The following is a 13,005-nucleotide window of genomic DNA, read 5'->3' on the forward strand; positions in this document are numbered from 1 at the left end:
TACTTTAAAGCATCAAAATTATGTGTATTCCATTAAAACAGGGACTGAAAACTGGCAGCCTGAGAACTGGGGTGCGTTTTGCTTAGTCATCACAGTTGAGTTTTTTTAATTACATTTCCTGAATTTCCACTACTTCCCATTTTCTTATTCTGTGCTATTTCACATATTTTGTTATTGGTCTGGCCTGAAGTCTTAGGAGTTTGCAACCCCAGCTTTACAAAGTTGCTATTGCATGATTTTAAAAACATTGACAGGTGTGTAGAGCAGATTCTCTTATATACTGCTGGTAGACATGTAAATACTTTCAGTGCTTTTGAGGGGTTCTGGCAATATTTACTAAAACACTAATTCCTTAGAATCTTCCATCTCTCTGAGGTTATTCTATAGAAACACTCATAAAGTGATGAGAGAGAATTAAAATTGCCTTCACTAATACATTGATAAAGGGTGGAAATCAAGCCTTCCAAATGCCTGTCAATAATTTATTAGTTTAATCATTTATGGTAAATCCATATAATGGAGTATTATATAGCTCCTTAATAAAAAAATGGGGGTAGTTTTAATATACATGGAAAGATATCACATAAATATTATTAAGTGAAAAAAAGTGGCAAAATATTTTCAGTTTTCTGTGAATAATGATCTTATATTATTAAAATAATAATTCATTATTATACTGTTAGTATATACCAAACTGGTGATGAAAGCTATGGGGTTATGGTGGGTTTCTTGTATTTTAAGCCCATAGCCGTGTAACATTTAAATTATTAAAGCAAGCATATGTGATGCAAAATAAAAGGTAAACTGTGGAAATCCAAAACACTAAAACCTTCTATCAAAAAATTATCAGATAAGAAACGATTTTCCTATATTTATACTTGAGGCTGACTTGGCTATTTATACAGTAAGAATGATGGCATACACTATGGTTCAAATTATAAACACTCACTGGATTATGTTTACCAGCTTTTTCTTACTTAATATTATTTAAATGAATGAAATTCTTTTCTAGAGATATAGGTAAAATTGTTAAAATCTAACTCATTCATAGGAAGAAGAAAAACAGTTAAATATTCAGGTACATGTTTGGAGCTTCATGGAAAGTTTTATGCTGTGGATCAGGTCTACTCTAAATGTTTTAGATATCTCTATTTCTGATTCACATTTTAAAATTCTGTAATAATCTGTTTTGGAAGGAAAGAAAACACATATCCCTCCGACTGTTGGGAAGAAAAATTTGTCATCTCTTCCTTAACCATGAACTGGGCAGTGGGTTGCAAAATAAACTTGACCAAATTTAGGTGGTCTGTTCTTGTAGACAATTTTGTCTACAAATGGGCAGATGATATACAAGATGACCTTCCTGTCACCAAAGATAGGCTCAAGATTGAAGCAAGCTTGCATGCAGGAGGAGGAATTTGAGGGCTAGCCTTGGAAAATTTTATGTCTGACCTGATCACAATGACAGGTTTATAGTCATGATGAGAGAGAATTAAAATTGCCTTGCTGGCCTAGAAAGGAACTTGAAAATAAAGAGGGGATCACCATCTGGAAAATGAGATCATGGCTTGGACTATTGCCGTCATTATCAATAGCGAACAAATACTGAGAACCCACTAGATGAAAGGCATTGTACTAAGTGTGGTGAGGCTGATGTTATAAAACCCACATGAGGAGCTGACAGAATGATACATATTTACGCAGTGGATTTGATGGAATATTTAGTCTTTCTAGACATCACCAGAATTGGTAACACTTGAAAGTTTTTTTCCCATGAAAATATGAGTGCTTTCCTCAGAAAAATGAACATAAAAGTTTGCATGTGAAATCAGAGGCTCACTTATCCATAGATCTCTGGTTTTATTTTGAAATGATTGTCTCAGGTTAGCAGCAGAGATGGAGGAGACAATCTGCTTTTGAACTCAGGGTATACGCACATTTGTGTGCCAATAATATGCTTCCAAAATTCATCGTAATTGAATCTGAACCAAAGACGTCAACACAACCTTTCTGAGCATTTTTCAGTTTATGTACAAAATGGCATAGGTCCTAGTTGCTTGTCAAATGCTAGGAATTTTTGTTGTATTTGTTTTAATGTTAGTTTGGGACAGGCAGCGTCAAATTTTTCAAAGGCAGATTCATTTTATCTCCAATTACTCTTGTTTATTATTCATGATGAATCATGCTAAACAGACTTCTTCAAAGTGCATGTATGTGCTTTACTTTTTCCCTAACAGTCAGCTGACTAAGGTTTCCACCTCCCTTCAGCTAAATTTGGTTTTTACATGATTCCACCTGTCAATGAGCAAACCAATGTCTAATGACCACAGGAAAACCGGGCTTCATCATTTGAAGCTTTGGTTCTCACAGTTGACAAATAGATAATAAATGTCTTTCAGACTTGTGTGTTTTGGGTGTGTTTTGACCTCACCTTTATGCAATTACTCGAAGAATTTCCAGAGGTAATGTTAAACATGGGTCAAGCTGTTCCATTCAATACAGTGAACAGAAATGTGTCTAAGACTGTTGCAGCTCTGACTGTGCCACAGAAACACTGGTACAGACAGATTCTGGCAGAATCTGCTCACCCTTCTAAAAGTGCTGTTTAATCATGATCCACTGTATATAATTCTTTCAAGTGTGTCAGGCTTTGGCCACATGAAATGTTGCATCACAGGAGAAGTTTTTAAATTGTTTCAATTAAATAGATGAATAAATACTATGCATTAATTAAAATCTACTCTAAGACCATAGGTATTGCACCGGGTTACAGCCACTGTTTCCGTATTGTATCAGATGTATGGTAGTACCCAAAGGGAAATGGGAAACTGGATACATAAAACAACCACAGAGGGGAAACTGTCTCCCCTGTCCCCTCTCCATCTCTCGCTCTCTGAGAGATCTATCCACAGCAGTCTAGATCTCTATTCTTTGCATAGTGCTATTGTCTCTGGTGCCAAGGGCGGAAGATAAATCGCCTTCTTCAAATGTCAGGAGAGACGGATAGAGGAGAATGGTGGATAAAAAACGTGACCGAGACTGGCACATTCCACTCCATGCTGCTTTTTCATGTTTGTGGCAAAGGGACAAAGCAAAAGGGAAAGAATGATATTTATCAGCTCTTTCATGTCAATGTTGTGTCATGAGTCGCTAAAAGAATTATTTATCAATTCGTATTTCCTCTCAGTATTATAAGCATAAATGGGAGAAACAATTATTGCTAATTTTATGCTTATCTGGTATGAATTATTGACAATTGTCAGGGAGCTCATAATATTTCTGTTTGCATTCCATTTATGATATCTCAAAGAAATGGTATACCACTCAGTGAGGACTTGCGTTTCTATGTCCTCCTGACATTTCCTCACTTCTTTCTCTTACTTTTCCTTTTCTCCATCCTCCCCTTTCTATTCTCTTCTCTTACTTATCTTAGTTTCCTTCCCTCGTCTTAATTAAGTTTATGACCGAGAACTGCTGCTTGCCTTCCATTTTTCTGTTTGATTTGTTCAATTCAGAGAGCATTTATTACCTACCATGTGCACAGGCACCGAAAAGCCTAAGTAAAGAAGAAAGAGCTTCTGCCTTGAGGAAACAACAGGGCTCTTTCCCTCTGGGCTCCTGAGGAGCAGAGAGGAAAGCCGAACTAGACTGCGAGGATCAGAGAAGAAGACAGTCTTAATTGTCACCTTTGTTTGCAAGGCCTCAGTGCTCCAGCAGTGCCCCCAGCAGGTCCTCGGCGGCTACAGTTTCTTCAAGGGGTAAAACCCTTTCATTCCATACTATAGGAAAGTCTATAAATACAAATACTTCTGAGAGAAATCTAATTAATTAAGCTCTGCCTATTTGGGACTCCCATGGTGTATTGTTTAATTTCTTTTATTATTATTCTTACCATTATATACCTCTCTGACTCTAATGGTGCTATTTCCCCCTACACCAAAGGAGAAAAGTGGGACAGGCCATTTTGGGACTCTGGGATTCTAATTTCTAGTGATACCTTCATCCCTCCCCCTAGTATTCTTGTTTCTTTGAAGATTGTGTTAGCCGCCTCTGCTTTCCCATATTCTTCAAAAAGTAGTTATCTGTGTGTCCTCTACCACTCACCCAGTGCCCCCACTTCGAGTCTAGTCTTTCATTATTTGCATAGAGCTTTAAAGAGCCATTTTGTGGAACTGCTTTTGAAATGGATCATTGACATTTCCCATGGCATTTCTTCTTCGTATCTTCCCTTGACATTTCTCTCATTTTCTTCATGATAATCTCCAGGAACAAAAATATATATTCGATTCCTTTGCTTCTACTGAAGTGTCCCCCTCCCTGAATTAAAGAGTAATGAAATGCCTTCTCTATGCATTGAGTCTTGACATATTTTCTGGAAAGTGACAATACATTTCTGAATACTATTTTAGGGATACATCTCTCATTTATGAAGGATCTAGCATCCGTCACCATTGCTAGATAGTTTACCTTAGCAAATTCTCAAACAGCAAAAACATACTTAAGTCTTTTCCCATATTGGATGAAGAACTAGTCATAATGATGGACTAGAAGTACCGTAGCAGGTGGGTTGAGAAGGTGAAGTGCTGTTTAAGCAGCCAAGACAGGCTTATATTTTCTGAGTCTTGTCCTTTTTCTTTAAAATTCATGCAACTCTCTGCATTCAACTGCATGGTATATTTACATTTATTATAATAGGATGTTTTGTTACATAAAATATTTTCTCTAAATGATTTTAGTAAAACTGAAATACACAGTTTTCCCCCTATGGTTCATGCTTTGTCCCCCAGACCTCCCTGATAAAGAAGCAGGAATAGATAAGAATTCACTTTCCTTCACCCTGCTTAACCAGTTAACCCACTTGATTTTCTCCCTAGTCATGTACACACCCACCTTCTCCCTCATTCCTAGGCTGACATATCACCCACATTATATAAATGTCTCACCTATTCAATATTTATTTTTCCTTAATGCTTGTGTATTTTAAACATTTTTATATAACTCCTTCTAGATGTTTTTGATTAAAAACCCCAAGAGGACAAAGGCTTTGTTTCTATTCTGTAATTTACAGTATGACTTGCACAGCTAAGGTACAAGATGTTTAATACATGCATTTTGATGATGATTCTTAAATCTCTCTTCCACAGTTTTCTTTATATGACCTTCTTTTTTGAACTACTGGAGATTTATAATACACTCCAAGTGGTTGCCTTCTAGAGATATGAGACAGAAGTAGACAATTGCAGTATTATTGTTATTGTAAAAATGACGTGTTTAAAAAATTAATTAAATATGGACCTGGGCTCTTGTATGTAATGTGATACTGATTCTTGGTTAAGAATGTCTATTAATGACTAAGCCAGAAAAAATAATAAACTTTCTTGACTTAAAGCTAGAGGTGCTGGAAATCTACAGATAAAGCCAAATCCTTGAACTTGAGAGATCTCCAGAGTTGCTGGTAATATGCCAATAAGCCCAAAGGGTAAAGTGCCAGACGTAATTGACCTGTAGTCCATCCCTAGGAAAACAACATGAAATTACAATACTCTGCAGCACAAACCTCTAACCTATCACTGTTCCTGGAGAGAGGAGGGCATTGTTTCACCAAGGCAAGGTGCTGGCAGGCAACCAGAACAGCCCCCCACCAACCCCACCTCTTCCCCTACCCCGGCTCTAAAATGCACTAAATAGGCTCTTGAGCTTGTTTATATCATTTGCTTCAGTGCCTTGCCTTGGCAAATTACTCCCTGTCTTTATTGTTAAATTCAGTGTACTGGTGGTGTTTTAATTTTAGTGTGTAGCCCAGTGTTTAACATTTCCACTAGTATAAACAATATTGGGTAAGCTGGTATCCTTCTTTCTGGGACAGAAGCTCATAAAGATTGTCTTGTCCTCTACTTGGAAGTCTTTTGTTCCATACCTAGAAAGTCTATATTTTTGCATTAAATTATCTTAACTTTCTGGGAAATGTGATTAATGCCTATGATCTTGTCCTTTGCTCTGTTGCTGGACAAGCATTCTTTCCCTTATCTCTTCTGAATGCTTAACTGTGCAGCCTGCTCGCTAAGCCCTGGAGACACATGCAGACCCTCCCGTCGATTCCACAGGACACTTCATTCACCTTTCTGGTTTTTATGGCACCAGGTTTTGTTTTCCACAGGAATCCCTGCTGGCCTGTCCCCACAGGATTCTGACTGCGTTCTGCATTACCTTCTTGGTCTAACTCTCTGAAGCTTGAACTCTGGATTCCGGTAAAACTCGGCTACCTGGCCCTGCCCGGAAGAGACGATCCATTTTCTGTGGTTGGTAGTCTGGTAGTTCATCTGTATTTATCTTTAACATAGTTTCTGGATCATTTGTGTAATTTATGCATCTAGAAATAACATCACAGGAACATTTCGTATATAAATTAAAAAATCAAATGTTTTTCTATGGCAGGATTTTCCCTGAAAAGTATGCTTTTCCAAAGAAAATGTTACACTGTGACATCTTGTGTTGTCCTGACTACTTGGGCTTGGAAAGGTTATTTTATATTCCATCAGACAGCACCTTTTATGCTTGAATATCCATCTAAGGGGTAGTTTACTGTTCAGAGTTCACATCACAGCTTGGTCCCTACCTAGAACTCCTTCCTTCTTTCTCCCTCTAGCCCATTACCTGCTGGCTAATCACATCCTTTCTACCAAATGGATTTTTAGATTGTGAGGAAGGACTGTCAGATTCTTTTGCTTATTGTGAAACACAATATTAAAGATTGTGAAACTATATATTAAAGATTATAGAAGTTTTATAAAGGAAAAGCCTTTTTGCCTTATTCTCTACCTGTTGGCTTCCCACATAGCTTCTAGATTTCGGGCTTTTAGTGACTCGTGAGTACTATAGGCCCCATCTTATAGGACACTGGTTTCTCTGAGCCCTCTCTCCTCAGTCTTGAGCTTTTTTGGGATGACCTGAAATTGGAGGTCTGCCTATCGTATAATGGGCGGTCCCTCCTATCAAAGTGCTCTGCCCATCTCACAGCATAGACTTTTCTCTCCACCCACTTAGAGACTGTGGGGTGTCCAGTCCAGGTGTTACAACACCATGAGATACAAAGATGAATTAGATCATCTCTGCCTATAGAGACCACAACAAATCTATCTGCATTGGCTGCTGAACTATCATTGCCTCTCTGGATCTCACACCCTCCCAAGTGCTTTCTGTTCCAAGTGCATGGGTCATAACCCGAGCAGGTGTCTCCACCCTTTCCATTGAAGGCACAAGTCTCTCCCATCACCCCAGGTTGAGGGTGAATGCTCATACTCGCCAAGGTAGTGGAGTATAGAGTGAATTATTCACTTCCACTTATTTTATGGGTTTCAAAGTGTCTGTACAATGTCATAAAAGCACGGTCACCATAGGTGGAGGGCAAAATTGCCTTCTAACCAATGAAGAAACTGAAACTTCGTGTGGTTGAGTGATTTCTCCAATGCCTTGGCCAAGTCTAGAAGTTGGTAATCTGTTCTCTAGTGCAGTGTCCTTTCTGGCAGTTTCTGAACACAGCGATCAAAGCCTTGGAGCTTTGATTAGAATTTTCAAAGACTGTTTTTCAGGTCGCCCATTCCCTTCCAGAACTTTCGATTCTTCTTCCTAACACGCCTGACATTTTTCTCCCTCCTCTAGAAAATTTGTTTGCTAAAGTAGAATATCACTGATCAGATTGTTCTGTGCAAGTGAATGGCATGGAAAAAATAAAAGTGTTGAGAAACCAGGCTGTGGAGAATTAGATGAAGTTTTCTAAAAAAAAAGCCTATACACGCAAATTTTTGCATGTAATTTCCTAGGACTCATGAATCTCTTGAAATTCACTATTACCATTTGGTGTTGATCCTGTCAGCAACAGTAATTGTATATAAATGAAGGATCTAGCATCTGTATATATGCACATATATATGAAATACATGTAAGCATATATATGTATAAACATATAATGTTTAAAAAGACTTAATCCATAATGCAATTTCAGCTATTATAAACCTCTTCTCATATGCAAATATTCAATGACCTGATAATTGTAATAGCAGGTTAATATTGCATCATATGGGTCTATTAAATTATATGATAAATCCACTATTTCTAAACAGTGAGGATGTTTACATTTTTCCACTATTCATAGTGATCCTTGGAGTTGTATCTTTAAATACATAGATGATTGTTCTCTATGCATCATTCCTAAAACTGAATTTAAAGACTTTTCGTATGAAATGCCAAGTCAATGGACATTTATCTTATATATTTTAATTGCAAATGATTGTAATATTCTTTTTTTTTATTAAGGTATAATTTCATGTGAAGCTTTCAAATGAAAAAACAATGTGGTTACTACATTTACTCATATTATGAAGTCCCGCACCCACACCCCAGTGCAGTCACTGTCCATCAGTGTAGTGAGATGCCACAGATTCACTATTTGCCTTCCCTGTGCTACACTGTCTTCCCTGTGACGCCCCCCCCCACACCTTGTGCACTAAACATAATACCCGTCAATCCCCTTCGCCCTCCTTCCCCACCCACCCTCCTACACCCCTCCCCTTTGGTAACCGCTAGTCCCTTCTTGGAGTCTGTGAGTCTGCTCCTATTTTGTTCCTTCAGTTTTACTTTGTTGTTACACTCCACAAATGAGGGAAATCATTTGGCACTTGTCTTTCTCTGTCTGACTTATTTCACTGAGCATAATATCCTCAGCTCCATCCATGTTGTTGTAAATGGTAGGATTTGTTTCTTTCTTATGGCTGAGTAGTATTCCATTGTGTATATGTACCACATGTACCATATGTATCTTCTTTATCCATTCATCTATTGATGAACACTTAGGTTGCTTCCGTATGTAAATAGTGCTTGAATAAACATGGGGTGCATATGTCTTTTTCAATCTGAGAACGTAAATCCCAAGGAGTGGGATTCCCAGGTCAAATGGTATTTTTAGTTTTAGCTTTTTGAGGAACCTCCAAATTGCTTTCCACAGTGGTTGAACTAGCTTACATTCCCACCAGCAGTGTAGGAGGGCTCCCCTTTCTCTGCATCCTCGCCAGCATTTGTTGTTCTTAGTCTTTTCAATGCTGGCCATCCTCACTGGTGTGAGGTGGTATCTCACTGTGGTTTTAATTTGCATTTCGCTGATGATTAGCAATGTGGAGCATCTTTTCATGTATCTATTGGCCATCTGAATTTCTTCTTTGGAGAATTGTCTCTTCATATCCTCCACTCACTTTTTTATGGGTTATTTGCTTTTTGGGTGTTGAGGCCTGTGAGTTCTTTATATATTTTGGATATTAACCCCTTGTCAGATAAGTCATTTACAAATATATTCTCCCATACTGTAGGATGCCTTTTTGTTCTGTTGATGGAGTCCTTTGCCATACATAAGGTTTTTAGTTTGATGTAGTCCCATGTGTTCATTTTTCCTTTTGTTTCCCTTGCCCAAGGAGATGCGTTCAGGAAGAAGTTGCTCAGGTTTATATTCAGAAGATTTTTGCCTATGTTGTCTTCTAAGAGTTTTATGGTTTCATGACTTACATTCAGGTCTTTAATCTATTTCAAGTTTACTTTTGGATATGGGGTTAAACAATAATCCATTTTCATTCTCTTGCATGTAGCTGTCCAGTTTTGCCAACACCAGCTGTTGAAGAGGCTGTCATTTCCCCATTCTATGTTCATAGCTCCTTTATCGTATATTAATTGACCATATATGGTTGGGTTTATATCTTGGCTCTCTAGTCTGTTCTATTCGTCTGTGGCTCTGTTCTTGTGCCAGTACCAAATTGTCTTGATTACTGTGGCTTTGTAGTAGAGCTTGAGGTTGGGGAGCATAATCCCCCCAGCTTTATTCTTCCTTCTCAGGATTGCTTTGGCTATTTGGGGTCTTTTGTGGTTCCATATGAATTTTAGAACTATTTGTTCTAGTTCATTGAAGAATGCTATTGGTATTTTGATAGAAATTGCATTGAATCTATAGATTGCTTTAGGCAGGCCATTTTGACAATATTAATTCTTCCTATCCATGAGCAAGGGATGTGTTTCCATTCATTGGTATCTTTAATTTCTCTCAAGAGTGTCTTGTGGTTTTCAGAGTATAGGTCTTTCACTTCCTTGGTTAGGTTTATTCCTAGGTATTTTATTCTTTTTGATGCAATTTGAATGGAATTGTTTTCCTGATTTCTCTTTCTGCTAGTACAACAGATTTCTGTGTATTAATTTTGTATCCTGCAACTTTGCTGAATTCAGATATTAGATCTAGTAGTTTTAGAGTGGATTCTTAAGGGTTTTTTATGTACAATATCATGTCATCTGCAAACAGTGACAGTTTAACTTCTCCTTACCAATCTGGATGCCTTTTATTTCTTTGTGTTTTCTAATTGCTGTGGTGAGCACCTCCAGAACTATGTTGAATAAAAGTGGAGAGAGTGGGCATCCTTGTCTCATTCCTGATCTTAAAGGAAAAGCTTTCAGCTTCTTTCTGTTAAGTATGATATTGGCTGTGGGTTTGTCATATATGGCCTTTATTATGTTGAAGCCCTTGTCCTCTATACCCATTTTGTTGAGAGTTTTTATCATGAATGGATGTTGAATTTTGTCAAATGCCTTTTTAGCATCTGCGGAAATGATCATGTAGTTTTTGTCCTTCTTTTTGTTGATATGATGGATGATGTTGATGGATTTTCTAATATTGTACCATCCTTGCATCCCTGGAATAAATCCTACTTGATTATGGTGGATGATCTTTTTGAGATATTTTTGAATTTAGTTTGCTAATAATTTGTTGAGTATTTTTGCATTTATATTCATGAGGGATATTGGTCTGTAATTTTCTTTTTTTGTCATGTCTTTGCCTGGTTTTGGTATTAGAGTGATGCTGGCCTAATAGAATGAGATAGGAAGTATTCCCTTTTCTTCTGCTTTTTGGAAACTTTAAGGAGGATGGGTATTAGGTCTTCACTAAATGTTTGATAAAATCCAGTGGTGAAGCCATCTGGTCCAGGAGTTTTGTTCTTAGGTAGTTTTTTGATTACCAATTCAATTTCATGCTGGTAATTGGTCTGTTCAGATTTTCAGTTTCTTTCTGGGTCAGCCTTGGAAGGTTGTATTTTTCTATAAAGTCCATTTCTTCTAGGTTATCCAGTTAGCATATAATTTTTCATAGTATTCTCTAATAATTCTTTGTATTTCTGTGGTGTCCATAGTGATTTTTCCTTTCTCATTTCTGTTTCTGTTTATGTGTATAGACTCTCTTTTTTTCTTCATAAGTCTGGCTAGGGGTTCATCTATTTTGCTTATTTTCTCCAAGAACAGCTCCTGCTTTCATTGATTCTATTGTTTCATTCTTCTCAATTTTATTTATTTATGATCTTATCTTTATTATGTTCCTCATTCTACTGGCTTTGGGCTTCATTTGTTCTTCTTTTACTAGTTTAATTAACTGTGAGTTTAGACTGTTCATATGGGATTGTTCTTCTTTCCTGAAGTAGGCCTGTATTGCAATATACTTTCCTCTTAGCATGGCCTTCACTGCATCCCACAGATTTTGAGGTGTTGAATTACTGTTGTCATTTGTCTTCATATATTGCTTGAACTGTTTTTATTTGGTCATTGATCCATTGGTTATTTAGGAGCATGTTGTGAAGCCTCCATTTGTTTGTGGGATTTTTTGTTTTCTTTGCGTAATTTCTTGTTTCATACCTTTGTGGTCTGAGAAGCTGGTTGGTACAATTTCAATCTTTTTGAATTTACCAAGGCTCTTTTTGTGGCCTATTATATTACTTGAGAAGAATGTGTATTCTGCTGCTTTTGGGTGTAGAGTTCTGTAGCTGTCTGTTAGGTCCATCTGTTCTTATGTGATGTTCAGTGTCTCTGTGTCCTTACTTATTTTCCATCTGGTTGATATGTCCTTTGGAGTGAGTGGAGTGTTGAAGTCTCCTAGAATGAATGCATTACCTTCTATTTCCCCTTTTAATTCTGTTAGTATTTGTTTCACATATGTAGGTGCTCCTGTGTTGGTGCATAGATATTTATAATGGTTATATCTTCTTGTTGGATTGACTCCTTTATCATTATGTAATATCCTTCTTTGTCTCTTGTGACTTTCTTTGTTTTGAAGTCTATTTTGTCTGATACAAGTACTGCAACTCCTGCTTTTTTCTCCCTATTAATTGTATGAAATATCCTTTTCCATCCCTTCACTTTTAGTCTGTGTATTTCTTTGGGTTTAAAGTGAGTCTCTTGTCGGCAACATATAGATGGGTCTTGTTTTTTTATTCATTCAGTGACTCTATGTCTTTTGATTGGTGCAGTGAGACCATTTACATGTAGGGTGATTATCAATAGGTATGTACTTATTGCCATTGCAGGCTTTAGATTCATGGTTACCAAACGTTCAAGGTTAACTTCCTTACTATCTAAGAGTCTAACAACTCACTTAGTGTGCTATTACAAACACAATCTAAAGGTTCTTTTTTTCTCCTCCTCCATTCTTTATATACTAGGTATCATATTCTGTACTCTTTGTCTATCCCTTGACTGACTTTAGAGGTAGTTGATTTAATTTTGCATTTGCTTAGTAATTAACTGTTTTACTTTCTTTACTGTGGTTTTATTACCTTTGGTGACAGCTATTAAACCTTAGAAACACTTCCATCTATAGTAGTCCCTCCAAAATAGACTGTAGAGATGGTTTGTGGGAGATAAATTCTCTCAGCTTTTGCTTATCTGGAAATTATTTAATGCCACCTTCAAATTTAAATCATAATCTTTCTGGATAAAGTAATCTTGGTTCCAGGCCCTCTGCTTCATGGCATTAAATACATCATGCCACTCCCTTCTGGCCTGTAAGGTTTCTGGTGAGAGGTCTGATGATAGCCTGATGGGCTTTCCTTTGTATGTGATCTTATTTCTCTCTCTGGCTGCTTTTAATAGTCTGTCCTTACCCTTGATCTTTGCCACTTTAATTACTATATGTCTTGGTGTTGTCTTCCT

General features: G+C 37.2%; 1 protein-coding gene across 3 annotated transcripts in view; it reads left to right on the top strand.

The window, feature by feature from the left end:
* Nucleotides 1-13,005, top strand: part of CSRNP3 (cysteine and serine rich nuclear protein 3) — a 179,121-nt gene that overhangs the window by 48,621 nt on the left and 117,495 nt on the right. The window contains exon 4 of one of the 3 annotated variants that reach the window (XM_073241591.1): nt 6,158-6,299. The exons of the other annotated variants lie outside the window; for them this stretch is intronic. The gene's annotated coding sequence lies outside the window, so the exon portion shown is untranslated. The remainder of the gene's footprint in view (nt 1-6,157; nt 6,300-13,005) is intronic. 3 annotated transcript variants of the gene reach the window in all.

This window comes from Manis javanica, chromosome 7 (assembly GCF_040802235.1).
Source record: "Manis javanica isolate MJ-LG chromosome 7, MJ_LKY, whole genome shotgun sequence".
In the NCBI taxonomy this organism is placed as follows: domain Eukaryota; kingdom Metazoa; phylum Chordata; class Mammalia; order Pholidota; family Manidae; genus Manis; species Manis javanica.